We start from the raw sequence: 4,784 nt of genomic DNA on the forward strand, positions 1-4,784 counted from the left end.
TCAGTTCCGGATGCGAAGTTTTCTCGGGAACGAGAAACGATCGAAAAAATGGCGGTTTCACTCCGGAACGAAATAATATACAAAGTTTCGGTACGTTTTCGTTTGGTCAAATATATCGTTTTTTTCGTTTTTTCGTTTTCGGTTTTCGTTATGTTCCGACACGCTGATACACTACAAATCTATGTAGCCACCTTCTTTACACCGTGGCTATGTGTGAATATATCGTCACCAAACATCATTCCTGCGCAATGTTGCTCTGTCGACCGTGGAGTTGCAATTCAAGGTTCTTATTTAGGCAGCATTGTTTGGAGAGGCCGTTTTTTGATGAGAAATTGCTGTATCATTGAAATCCGTACTTTAAGTATTTTTGTACGCTATTGCGATCCAAATACTACTCTGTATTTCCATCGCCTCTGTCTGCCCACCTGCTATTGCAGGAAATTCGTCAATATCACAGTGCAAAAACAGACCGGTACCGACGATATGTTCCGTGAACAGAAGCCTACTCTCACTATCTGATACACGGGGTAAGTGCGCCTCTTCATTAATAATAATGTGCAACGAACGTCCTCTGCCTCCTTCACTGCTCCCTGCAACAGCGGGGCCATGCATGTATCTTTTAAACTACCATTTACTGCAAGTGTATTTACTAAGATGTACTTGGGCTAGTTGGTTCATATTTGCAGTAATACAGCTCCGGAGAAAACAACAGACCAGACGAGGAGAAGGACACGTAAACAAAGCGCCTTGTGTTACGTGTCTTCTCCTCGTTGGTCAGGTGTTTTCGCCTGCACTGTTTTATTGCGAGTACTGAGGAAACGTCTTTTCATGAACACAGTGTTGACTGTTTTGTAAAATGTCGATTTCTCTTATGAGGCCGGTAGCGTAGCTGACACAGATTAGAAAGACTTACTACTATAGCAATAAACAGGGGATTACTATTTATGGAACCTTGGCGACCTTATTGTGCGAGAAAAAGGTGCGGTAGCCGCGCTTTTAACGAACAATTATTTTCATAAATCATGAAACAGCACATACATTGCAACAAAACAACGACAGCGGAAAACGAAGCTTGAACTGACGAAAAACAAATTACTGACATGGAATGGTCATGGAGCCAACGTTTGGGCAACAAAAATTGGTCTTCGTGATTGCAGCAACTGCCTTCCTTAGTAGCGCGTTGGTCCACGCTTGCCGCACTCTCCACAACTTCAGAAGTAAACGAAAAGCAAAGAAGTTTCTATGCAAAGAAGGGGAGCAGGCGACTATCGGAGATAGGAAGATCGGCGTGAATAAATTATCACAGGTGTACAGTGAGAGAGCAAGGAACGAACAGAACATAGGGGGGGGGGGGGGGTTGATTACGCAGTGTGTTCCCCAGTGTTGGGCACGTTGACAGAGTCGAACGTGGGTGGAGTTATAGCATTGTACCATGATCCCGCTGGAGTTGCGAAAAATGCGCCGTTGTACTTTTCCAAGAGCCACATCCCAGAATGGGCTGATTATCCTGCGGTGTGGTTGCCATCGCAATAAAAGCAGAGTAAAGAGAGTTTGGGCCACTGATGAACGCCTACAGCTTAGCTTGCGTGCTACGAATACCTATATCAAGTGAAACAAATACTAATTATTGCGAACGAGAAACTATCCGAAGGGTGGTGCGTTACCGGGAGGCTTCTTCTAGGATATCAGAGGGATGATCTTGTTTCTGCGACGTCGCAAAGTGTGTGGACTGCATGCATTGACCAACGCATCCGATCACATGGTTAAATTTCACTTTCTATTTATTCAGGTGACAGATGTGCTGTTCGGGCCACATTTCAATGGCTGAGTACCACACCTCGTGTACTGACTTTCGTTTTTACCCTGGAATATCACAAGCTAATCTACCTGTATCCCTCACCCAGAGCACTGAAAAGCAGTTTTGCTTTTCTGAAGATATTTTCAGTCGCGGTGAGAGTTTTCTTCGAGTAGCCCGTCATATGAATGTTTCTGTTGTATAGGATTGCCTGAGAAACCGAGCATAAGTAATTGAGCAGCCTAACGTTCTAGCATATCCACTGCTTCGAGTGCACAGTGTCTTCCCTATTGACTTTTGCACATGTTAATGAATTTCAGACGTGGCGCTCCTGCGGAATCTCTCTATGCCTGATTGGTTTCGTCTATCGAACCATCACCTACATCGAAGAAACGTTGTGTCGTGTAAACCTTGTGGGCAACGCATCTTCGTCGCTTGAAAACAGAGGTGAACATGCACTTTCATTTATTCGTAAACACAAAAATTTTGTGCAATAATCCGTTACAATTCATTGTATAGCATGCTTCATTTTTTCAATAGCCTGTATAAAGAATTTGCGCATGTGGTACACTAAATAAATGAAATTTTATTACGTGCTCAATGTGTATATCTCTTCAGAGATCATAACGATAGATAATAAGCAGCATTGAACATGCGACATAGCCACACACTGTCTTAAAGGGGTCATGAACCACTTTTACAAGTAATGATCTAATGACCTCAGTATCGGAGTGTACTCCCTCCCGAATCGATTGCCGTAAAAATTTCTCGAATCCGTCAAGAATCGGCGGTGTTACGGGGGTTTGGCGCACGCTCCCAGCGCTTTCTCTTTTCTCATGCCGACGAGCGCACTGGAAGCTAGACAGGGAGGGATGGCATGGGGGAAAGAAGTTACGTCAGCGCGCGTCATGAAACACGATCGCTCTCCCGCTGTGATTCGCTTGCGCGAGTGCGGCTACAGTGTACTGAGGAGTGCGGCGCCGGCAAGTGGCGGCACCCCGCGGCAAGAAGCGCATCTGATCCGAACGCCGCTCTCGATTTACGTCGGCTATCGGCCAATAAGCATGCTATGTCTCTTGCGACGTAAACTGACAGATCCGCGACGTAAACGAACAGACGCCCCGCCCACCGACGAGAGTGAGAACCGGCCTCTGTTTGAAAAGAGGGTGCCTGGGGAAACGGCAACTTCGCGCTCCGCTTGTGGCCATTACGCGGCGCGCACGACTGTAATATTTGGGCAGAGCAGTTCATAGCCGTGTCAGCTTTCCGCAGGATGTGTTTTTTCAACCAGCCCAAGGGGTGCTTCATGACCCCTTTAACGCCACCTAGAACACCGTAAAAAAATCAAGGGTTCCTTCGCTTGCTATATGACATCATGGCTGTGTTACAGTACGCGGTATTCGTTTGCCATAGTTTACGCCAAACGCAGCAATGTATGTGGTATTGAATAATATGGCAGTGGTCATCATGGAAATAATGGTTGCGTATAGCACGCAGTCTGCGTAAAATATGATTTTAGGTCATCTGCTACAAGCTAATCCATTGTATACGTATATTGACTATAACAAAGCTCTAATATGGATCCTTGTAGAATGCCGGATAAAGCTTCAACAGGATACGATTCAATTGAACTGAACAATGAACTTGTGAGCGACCGTGAAGAAAAGATGTTTTAGAAAAAACGAGACGTCTTTTATTAGGAACAGCGTTTAACCAACACCTTCGAATCAAGCACAATGGCAAAAATAAAGATAAAACTGCTAATAAACATTGTGTGTGACACTTGGATCGTCTTGATATTTTTTTTTATTTACGTCATACTGCAGGCCATGTGGCCCGAGCAGGAGGGTCAAGGTACAACATAAGGAATACACGTACAAGGCACAGTTGAATATTTGAAATGAGCGAAGGTAAACAAACACACAAGCAAACAGATTAAAAACGAAAATATTGTTTAAGGGAATAGTGCGCATGTGATATTGAATTGACTCTGTTGAGTCCAGGTGGTGAAAAGGTATCTGGCTCCATTCCTCAATAATTCGGGGGAAAAAAGAAAATTTAAACAGGTTAGTCCTGGCAGCATAAGGGAAGAGTGTCAGGGAGTGGGAATGGCGGGTTTTCCCGGTTTCCAAAAGGGTTACGTAAGGTCTGGGATCTATATAAAATTTACAATTTAATAAGCAGTGTAGGAACTTCAGGCCTGATATTTTTCGCCTCATGCGAAGCGATTGAAAAATGTTAGAACGTAAAAGTTCTAACGGTTTCTTGTGCTTTTCTTGAGCATGTCGTTTTATTCTTTGCGATAATATGTCTCAGCCACCATTATTTCAATTATTTAGTAATAATTTCTTTGAGGAGAAGTCATTCTTTAGAAGATAAATTTGCAAAATGACATCGCGGAAGACAGTTCCAATTACCCGTTTATCATGAAACGTCATGGGGTACGAGCATGCGAATGCTTAACTAGGTAATTCAACAGTTGTATATAAGCTAATATTGATGTGAAGAGCTCGTTTTTAGACTAAACGCACTGACGTTATAAAAACTGTCTATACGCATGCAGCGATAAGAATATTCTCTGCACTTTGTAACTACTCCTGATATGGTGGGGGCCTTTTGAGGTAGTTGGCCACTCTCGTGATCATAGTTATAAAAAGTGGAACAAGTAGTCAAACGAAGAGAAATAACGAGTGCACGTGTATACCTGCGATTTAGCTATAACGTGTTCGCGAAAAACTAACAAAAAAAACAATACTTGGCATAAAATGTTCCAAGCTTTCCTCACAAAGTCACTGTCGATATTTGCCCTAATTTCCATTGCCACGAAGCAAACAGCTTTCGCGGTAGAAAAACAACGCCCTTATTTTAACACCTGAGGCGCAATACCTGATGCTATCTGTTGATTTGGGAATCGGCGCTTGAGATTCACTTTTGTTATTTCGCTTTTTTTTGCATTGCATCACCAGTAAAATCCAGCAGGAAGCTCAGC

The sequence above is a fragment of the Rhipicephalus sanguineus genome, chromosome 8, assembly GCF_013339695.2.
Source record: "Rhipicephalus sanguineus isolate Rsan-2018 chromosome 8, BIME_Rsan_1.4, whole genome shotgun sequence".
Taxonomy (NCBI): Eukaryota; Metazoa; Arthropoda; class Arachnida; order Ixodida; family Ixodidae; genus Rhipicephalus; species Rhipicephalus sanguineus.